This window comes from Mus caroli, chromosome 17, assembly GCF_900094665.2.
Source record: "Mus caroli chromosome 17, CAROLI_EIJ_v1.1, whole genome shotgun sequence".
NCBI classification, from domain to species: Eukaryota; Metazoa; Chordata; class Mammalia; order Rodentia; family Muridae; genus Mus; species Mus caroli.
The window spans coordinates 87,755,044-87,765,374 of NC_034586.1; the positions used below are offsets into that span (position 1 = coordinate 87,755,044).

Here is a 10,331-nt window from a genome sequence, read left to right on the forward strand (position 1 = left end):
GAGGACAGGAAGAGTTGGATAGTAAGAGAGAAAAAGAAGGAAAAAAGAGGCCAAAGAGGAGTGAGGGCAAAGAGAGAGGACCGAAAAGGAGCATGGCAAGAAAAGTAGGGTTTTAAAGGAATTAAAAGGCAGAGGATGGGAATCCATCAATGAGCTGAATAAGTTTACAGTAGGGGACAAAATGAGAAGAGATGAGATTAGCCAGAGTATTATTTTAGCCTGGAAGCCTGCATGCACTTTTGGTGTGCCGATTGTCACCATAGATAGTCATTGGTTCCACACTTCTGTTTTTTTTTTTTTAATTTTAAAAAAGTAATGTTATTTATTCTCTTTATATCCCCTCAGTGCCCCACTCCCCTCTTCCTACAATAATTTCCCCTCCACTTTCCCTTTTCCTCTGAGAGGGACAAGGCTCCCCTGGGTACAATTGACAATATGTAAATCATCCTGCAGCACTGGCTGGTCTTCAACTTGTGATTGTTCTGGGTTAGCTAGAATTAGAAGAGTGTGTTACAATGCCTTCCTAAGAAAGCATAATCTTATATGACAAATCACATTCTGATGCAGTTTTATTTACGCCCAAGATTTGTTTGGTTGTTTGGTGGAATGGGTATTATGGTTTGGTTTTGGCTTGCTTTTCTATTCCCATTCACTGTGGAAAATATATTTATAGTTACAGAATATCATATTCAGTGCATGATTACAATGATGAAGTCAACTCAATACTACAGTCCATATTTTCAAATACATCACAAAAAGGGTTGTGACTTTAAAAAAATCAAGTATTTTATTAACAAAAATATTTGAGCTGGGCAGTGGTGGTGCACGCTTTTAATCCCAACACGTGGGAGGCAGAGGCAGGCAGATTTCTGAGTTCAAGGACAGCCTGGTCTACAGAGTGAGTTCCAGGACAGCCAGGGCTACACAGAAAAATCCTACCCTATCTCAAAAAAAAAAATGTTTGATAAGTAGGTCAAAACTTTTGATCTAAACAGTTGGTTTTGCCACAGGACTTGAAGGATACCCTGGGATGTGCTAAGCCATATTACCTAAAGCAGGAATTAGTAAAGAAAGCACAGAAGTTTTGAAAGACTATGAGAAGACAATGTGTATTTCTTTCTCATGAGGCAATGAAGTTTGTTATGAGCTCCTATGAATGAATTATTAGAGTTTTTAATACATGAAAGTAAGAAATGACACAATAATATATTAACTTGAGAAGCAAAATGAGGTTATGACTAGAAACATATGTTCATTCCTTTTCTATTATATTGAGAAGTCAACACCTTACTGTTCTTCCAAACAGAGAGAAAGAAACAACAGTTGAATCTGTCAATTCAAATTAATACTGTATTGGCATTTATTTCTGAGTTTAAAAGATATATGACTTTAAAAATAGTTTCTCATGGAGCAGGGGTAACTGCTCGGTGGGTAAGTATTCATCAGGTGTGCATGATGCTTTCTGTTCAACCCCAGAACCTGAAATACCACCGAAATATTAAGCATACAGATTAAATTAATAAAGATATGCTAGTTTTCCTTTTTTTCAGTTACTGCAGCACTTTTATTTTTCTTTACACAAAAGACATGGCCTAATGTTCTCACTGAACAGTAGAAAACCAAAATTTGTCATTTCTTTTAAAAATTGAGTACCAATATAGCTTACATAAATTAGAAGGATGAGTACATTTACAAGTGACCATGCAAATGTTCCCGACTCAAGGTGAATAACAACCAGCGGTGGTCATGATGGGAAACAAACAAACAAACAAACAACCCCCCCCCAAAAGCAAAAACAACAACAACAACAAAAGCAGACCAGAAACTGGGTCCTAAGGATTGGAATTCCCCACCCTGTTAGAAAACAAGCAGTAAGTGGTAACTGGTTCAGGAACCCTTACCAGGCTTCAGAAATACTGGAAGTTGGCTACTGGTTAATATCCTGTGCAGATTACTATGTGGTGCTCACAAAGATCGACTAGGCTGGAAATTTCTCTTCCAAAGCATGTTCTCCCCAGCCACCAAGTGGCTGAGCCACATGAACTAAAGACTAAATCAAGATATGTACAGGTTATTAAATACATACCAAGGGAGCAGTCAACTTGAATACAAGGTCAAAAATCATCAAGTTCTGCGATCCAGTGCTGATATCAGATACAAGCTTCAAGAACAAATTTCTTTCCAAAGGCTTATTCCAGTTTCATGAGGCTAGCATGAGGTGTGTACATTTGCCAGGGTAAATCAATACTTCAGAATTAGGTCATGCAGCAGATGCCTGGCACCTGCTCAGTCCATCTAGAAGCATTTGCGGTGGATGTTGGAGGAGTGCTACTGGTCATACTCCTGCGTGCTGATCCACATCTGCTGGAAGGTGGACAGTGAGGCCAGGATGGAGCTGCCAATCCAGAGTGAGTACTTGTGAGCTCAGGGTAAGCAATGATCTTAATCTTCATTGGGCTAGGTATTAGGACTGTAATCTCCATCTGCATCATCCTGTCAGCAATGCATGGATACATGGTGGTACCACCAGACAGCACTGTATTAGCATACAGGTCTTTGTGTATGTCCACATCACACTTCATGATGGTCTGATGGATGCCACAGGTCTCAGTGCCCAGGAAGGAAGGCTGGAAGATTGTGCCCACTGGAACCGCTCATTGCTGATGGTGATCACCTGCCCATCAAACAACTCAAAACTCTTCTCCAAGGAGGAAGATGATGCAGCTGTAGCCATTTCTTGCTCAAAATCCAGAGCAAAATAGCACAGCTTCTCCTTTATGTCAGGAACAATTTCTCTCTCAGCAGTGGTGGTAAAACTGTAGCCCAATACAGTCCGGGTCTTCATGGAGTAGCCTGTCAGGTCCCAGCCAGCCATGTCTAGATGCAAGATGACACATGGAAGGGCATAGCCCTCATAGATGGGCACTGTGTGTGTGACGCTGTCACCAGAGTCCATGACAATGCCAGTGGTGTGCCCAGATGCATACAAGGACAGTGCTGCCTGAATGGACATGTACATGGTTGGGGTATTGAAAGTTTCAAACATTATCTGCATCATCTTCTGTCTGTTAGCTTTGGGGTTCGGGAGACCTCAGCCAGTATCACCAGGTGCTCCTCAGGGACCACAGGTAGAAGGTATGGTGCCAGATCTTTTCCATGTCATCCCAGTTGGTGACAATGCCATGCTTCAGGATCAGTAAACCCTTCCTGCTCTTGGCCTCATTATCCACGGAGGAATCTTTCTGGACTATACCCACCATGATGCCCTGGTGTTGGCAGAGCCCGATGATAGGGAACACGGCCCTGGGGGCGTCGTCTCCATCAAAGCCAGCTTTGCCCACACCAAAGCCATTGTCAATGACCAGTGCAGCTATTTCTTCTTTCATTGGGATCGGAGAAGACCAGATGAAGGAGCGGCAGAAAGAAGCACAGTGTAAGCTGGCAGCAGAGTTTTCATTTACCTAATTTATAATTTGACTTTCCTGTATGAACTACAGCACTACATATCTGATAAATTTAGAAACAGAGAAAGTATACTAATTAGATGCACATGTTTTTGGTTTTTTTGTTTGTTTGTTTGTTTGGTTTTGGGTTTTTTTTTTTTGCCCTTATTCTAGCACACTGTTTTGCTTAAAGAAAGCACTACTAACTAATATTATTATTATTCATTTAACCCGTCACAGCTGAAAAAAAAAAACCTCTCAGAAAAAAAACGTTTCAAGTAATAATTATTTTTTAAACCTTAATTTATATTTTATTTTTTGAGGTTATATTATAAATCCATATTTTCTCTCTTTCTCCTCCCCTCTCCAAAATCTTATATACAACTCATTGCTTCTTTCATGCCCTCTTTTTGCATTAATTATTGTTACATGTGTATGATTGTACATGATTTCCCCTTCAAAACCCCCCATTCCCTGCCCACACCACCTACTCACCAACCTACCAACTCATGCTTCCTGCAAGTGATAATTACTGTCACAAAAATCAAATTGATTTTTTCTTCTTGGTGAAGTTGGATCTAAATTCATTTAGAAGAAGAAAATCCCTTGTAATTTGACACTTTTCCTAGTGACTCCATTTTAATTAACCATCAAAATGTTTCAGGTATTTTTGATATTTCCGATAGAGGCTGACTTCAGGAGCTTACAGAACACTAGACTATACAAATCTAATAAGAAAAGATTGGCTTCCTGCAATAATTAAAAAGACCCAAATCTACAATGAGTATGTAGCACATGGTTACTCCTTAAAAAAATTCAATTATTCAGAGAAATTGACCTAAATGGCATAAGGAAATAGGTGGAGTTTCAGTGATATACAAATGACAGATAGGTTTGGGATGGTATTCAAACCTGAGAAACTGACAGATTAAAATAAGGGTATAGAGCTGAGACCATCTAGAGACTGCCGTATCTGGGGATCAGTCTCCAAACCCTGAAACCATTGCATACACTAGCAAGATTTTGCTCAAAGGACCCAGATATAGCTGTCTCTTGTGAGACTATGCCGGGGCCTAGCAAACACAGAAGTGGATTCTTATAGTTAGCTATTGAATGGATCACAGGGCCCCCAGTGGAGGAGCTAGAGAAAGTTCCCAAGGAGCTAAGGGTCTGCAACCCTATAGGTGGAACAACAATATGAACTAACCAGTACCCCCAGAGCTCCTGTCTCTAGCTACATATGTATCAGAAGATGGACTAGTCTGCCATCAGTGGAGAGACCCATTGGTCCTGCAAACTTTATATGCCTCAGTATAGGGGAACGCCAGGGCCAAGAAGTGGGAGTGGGTGGGTAGGGGAGTGGGGTGGGAGGGTATGGGGGACTTTTGAGATAGCACTGGAAATGTAAATGAAGAAAATACCTAATTAAAAAAATAAGGGTATAGAAACAAAAACACTGACGGGTTGGCCATGCCCCAGAAAATGACCTTCTACCCAAGCTCTGGCAGGAAGCTATCTTAGTGGGTCAAACTGAAAAGAGGCATAAAAATAGGAGGAAGCTATTTGGAAGAAGGGTTTTGAAGGGAGAGTGTTGTAAAGCAGAATGGTGGATGAACACAACTAAAATTCATTGCGTAAATAATAGGAAATTGTCAATCAATAAAAATAATGAGGACAGAGAATGCTAAGAACACTTCTGTTGAAGAAGAGACCATTCCTAGGTATGTTTCCAGAATTATAATGGTGATCAGAGACAGAATCAGAAACATGGGAGAAATGTAAGGCTCATATTTGGCACACACAGACTCTTGGAAAATGTACAGCTTATCATGGCATTTTCTGAAAGCATGTTTGCAGAAACTCTCATGACCCAAGATGTCAGAAAAGGTTGTTAGTTATTGAAATGTGTGGCTTATGATACATCATGGTAGAATCTTTTTTGTTTTTATTTATAGAAATTATAAGGAATTCATAAACCCCTGTAAGAAGTTAGTACATAATAATTAAGAGCTTATTGAAAGAGAAAAGTTTCCTATGTATACCCTACAACTTTATCCATGCAAACATAATTGTAATTGTGCATCCTTTAAAAGACAGAGTGAGTGAAATTTGAAGGGACATGAAAGTTAATATGCTTTTCATACTGTATGATCTGTTAAATATATTTCCTTAATTTCTACCAGTAAAAAGAAGGTAAGTGACAATTGAAATTTGCATTAGCTTGCATTAATTATTTTTCTTTTCTTGCAAATAAGTTTTTCATACAATATATTCTGTTTATTGTATCCCATCCCCTTACTCCTTCCAGTTCTAAACCAAATACCCTCCAATCTAATTCCACACCTTTCTCCCTAGAAAACAAATAGGTGTATAAGAAATAATAAAATAAAAATAAATAAAGTAATAAAATAAAACTGAAACAGGAACATGACAAGACAAGCAATCAAGAAAATATCAAATGAAAAGCATATAGATTAAGTATATAGACCCAGCGACACACATGTTTACACACACAGGGGCACCATAAAACACAAAAGTGGAAGGCATAATATACACAATAATATATGTACACATAAACACACACACACGTGTGCGTGTGTGGACAGGACATGTAAGATAGTAAAACAATGCCCTAACTTAACATTGTTTGTGAGACAAACAACCTCCAAGAATAGGTAAACTTGTGATATTCAGTCTTGGCCATTTACTACTGGGCATGGTATCTATCCTTCAGAGTGGTTAGTTTTCCCAGTGGAGTGCTGTAGAGAAAAACAGTTTTTCATTTACTTAGTGATAGGAGGTGCTTCTCTTTTCTTTGTTGCACCTCAGAGGAAATATTTAAAAAATTTAATTTAGCACTGCACCGAAGTTTAAACAGGAGCTATCTGGTAAAGAGCCACCTTAGCTACTAGCAAAATATGACAGTTATTTCACTGCCAGCATAAGATATAGATAATATACAACAATGCAACAATGAAATGATAAGCCAGAAGAGAGGCAAAAACTAGCAACTGAGGAAATCCAAAAGCATCTTTTTCTTGAGAACCAACTGTAAAAGTATGAAATACTCAATAAAAAGAGGGCCTTTGGCTCTAGTTAATCCTAATATGGCATGCTATGAAGATTAGATAAGTTGTTTTCACTGGGCAGGTTATTTTTCTGAATCTTAATGTATTTACTTATAAAGCTCATTAAATAAATTATTTCGGCAGTATCAGAGAGTTGAGTTGAGAAGCAAAATCCTGCCAATAGATAACTCTTGCAAATTTAAGTCTAGTTTAACAAATAAAAGGCTCTCAAACGTTTTATATCTATTAGGCGTTTGCTCTCTCAGTAGTGAGGTGCTAGAAGTAATTCATTATAAGGAAGAGTATATTGACTACTTTCAGGTTAGAGGGAGGAAATTATTTTATAATCTCTAAAAAGAAAGATAAGTGACAAAACAATCAATAAGTAAAACATAAGTGTTTTGTTTCAATTTTTGAGGGCTTTCAGTCCATTATTACTTGGAGCTGTTCTCTGTATCTGTACTGAATGGCACATCATAATAGAAAGTGTGTGGTAGACAAGCTAGTTCAGCTCATAATGTCAATATAGTAAGCAGAGGAAGATGCCCATGTACCTTTGAAGTGCATAACCAGTGCTCTAGGTTCTTCCATCTAGGCCTCACATTATAAAGTTTCTACTTCTCACAAGAGCTTTCTACAGAATCTTAATCATGGAGAGACAATGACTACTTGTATGGTTCTTTGTTTTATATAATAACAGGTAAGATGTGTACCAGACATGCAAGAGTATTTGTACTCTTGCATATGTTTAATGACTAGTTTCTATGTCAGGTTTTAAACTTCAATAGAAAAAAAATCGTTCTTCCGTTCTATATCTAAGCAAACATTTGACAATTCCCCTTACTCACCTCATATATATAAATAATTTGAAATATCTTATACTAAGTATTCTGAAAAAAATAACGGAATACATTGAAATATAGCCTCCTCCTCCTGTAGCAGATGGAAACAAATATAGAAATCCACAGTGAGGCATTATGCAGCAAGTGAGAGATCTTGGAACACTCAACCTGAAATAAAAATCTCTTCATCAAATTCCTGCCCTTAAGCGGGGAAACCTCACAGAAGAGAAGAAGAAAGAGCATGAGAATTATTGGAAATAGAGACCACCAACAAAACAATGAGATCTTCTAAATCAATATGACCAAAGCTCATATGAATACACAAAGACTTCAGTAGGATGCAAAGAGCTTACACAGGTCAGCTCTATGTCCTCTGCACATGTATTATGTCTTCCAGTGTAGTATTTGTATGTGAATGCTGAGGGTGCAAAAGAATGGGTCTCTCATTTTTAAGCCTTCTCTTTGATTGTTTCCCTTCTGTCGGCTTGTCTTAACCAAGTTAGATGTAATAATTTCAATCTTATTATATTTTATTTATTTATTTGTTTGTTTATTTATTATTTTATTGTCATATTTTCTAAAAAAAAAAAAAAACAATGAATGCATGAATGAAAATGTAGTCACTAGGTTAAAAGGGTGAGCTGGAAAATCATCCATCACAGGCCAAGGCTCATCTCATGTTCAGGGGTAGATAACAAACATATGATTTGATTTCACATTTGTTTTTGTTTTTATTTGTTCACAATTTGATGAAATTTTGTTTTGTTTTTCTTTCTTTTTTTTTTAGAATATGTTGTATTTTGTTTCTTGGTTTTGGTTTGGAGTAGTTTTATTGCTGTATTGTGTTTTGGGGTTTTTGTTGTTTCATTTCTATTAAAAATAACTAAGTTATAAGGGTAGAAAGAGGGAGAGGATATAGAGAGATTTTGGAGAGGTGAATAATATGATCAAAATATGTTTGAATTTGAAAATTGTTTCAAATAATGAAAACATAATAAAATGCAAAAAGATTTGTAATAAAGTCACATTTGTTACTATTATTTTAATTTGTAGTTTGTCCAGATTCATTTCAGTGAATAATAGGTAAATTAATCCTTAATCCTTTGGCACCTTCAGTTCCTTAGTTTAGTAGTGTTTCTGCAAGTCTATGGTTGGAATAGTTCACTGAATTTGATCAGCACAAACTTTTCATCATAAAAGAAAATAATTTGTTTGAAAGCGTTATCTTTTAAATGTATGTACATCATGTACCATAGTGGATCAAAGTTTCTGACCTTTTGTCAATATGAGCTCCAGTCTGCCAGATGTAACCTGACACCTTCACCTCAGAGATTCTTGTTCAAGTACATAGGACATAATAAGTGGATTATAGCCCTCTTAACAATGTGAATGCAGCTGGAGACACTTAGCACTCACTTCAGGCACCAACAATGGAACAGCTGCAATATGCACATAAATTTCCACAAATTTTAACTTTATGCTCTGGACAATGGCAAGAGTCATCAGTAATACTGATAAAAGCTTGAAAGTCATGTTCTAAATGTCACTCACAAAGGATAAACTGAAAGAATCAATTAGCACATCCTCTTATCAATATACCAATACATATTCTGAATTGCTACCCTTGGGAATAGCATTCAGGGAAATACTCCTGATTCTTAATGGGAAAGAAGTTTTTCTCTAAATGATGTTGTTCCTAGGGAAGAGACAAATAAATTACATTTCATGGCCTGACAAATGAAACTGACAATGAAAAATTGTGAAGGTCCCTTATCATCTGTATTCAGTTTTTCAAACAAGAAATCTCAAAAATGTCCTTGTCATTTTTGTTCAACTCAAACTGTTTCTATGGATGCTATCTATTTCTCCGTATTAACCTTCCAAGTTCTTACCAGTGACCATGGACTACAGCGTAAGCTTGATGTGCCTTGAAATAGACTATGCCTAGCCAACACACCAAACAAAACAGAAAACAGGTCTGCATAGCCTACCCTTGTTTTGACAACAACTTTTATAAGAAACTATGAAATACAAACACAAAGACCAAGCACCAGGAGGAGGGGTAGAAGTAGGTGACTGTGGAAGGAGTTTGGGACTCTAGAGAAGGCAAAAAAGGATCACATATTAGAATGCATGCACACACACACACACACACACACACACACAGAGAGAGATATTACATTAAGGATGAATGGCATGAAATGTCATTGGTATGGGTTGGTTCTTGTGCATTTTCAAATTTGTACTAACTCTGAAAGGAAGATTAAAATAAAAAAAAAGAGGTAGAGTTCTTACATCATCAGTTGTCATAATATGCACACACACACACACGATTTAAAGAAAAGTGATGGCATGTATATTCTGGTTGTATTGATGTAAACAATGTTAATAAAAAGTAATTATTTTTCACTGATGTGACCTTAATGAATCATCAGTAGACATAAAAATGCCTCCCACAGGAAGTAAAAAATATGTCAACAAAAAAGAGTAACAACTCAAAAAAATGTAATAAGCAACTGAAGTGAAATCGATATCTAAGTAGCCTAATTATGTTTTTGTTAATAACTTTCACCTCCAGAAGTCAGATTTGTTATTCTGAACATTAAAATAAAGTCATATATTTTATCTTCTGATAAGTAGATGCAATTTGTAAAAGTATCTTATAATCCTCTGAAGTGATTGTCATCTTGGAGGTTTACTGCTGTAGCTGCTTTTATTCTAACACTAATTATCTTCCCCAAAAAAACTGATTACATGAGAATGTCTGCACATAGCTCCTGGGAACAGGTCTCCAGTTGGTTCTGATAGGTAAATAAAATCATCAACAGCCAATAGCTGGAGAGTACAGACAGAAGGGATTTTAGTATTCCTGGGCTTGGAACTGGGAGGAGGAGGAAGAAGGAGGAAGACCCACCATGCCAGGACAGTGCGGAGTAGAGAAGAGATGTTATGCCTGAGAAGAGTGGAAGAGAGAGAGG

General features: G+C 37.1%; 1 pseudogene; it reads right to left on the reverse strand.

The window, feature by feature from the left end:
• Window positions 1-2,328: 2,328 nt before the first annotated feature.
• On the reverse strand, window positions 2,329-3,386 carry LOC110284300 (annotated as a pseudogene).
• Between the last annotated feature and the right edge of the window lie 6,945 nt (window positions 3,387-10,331).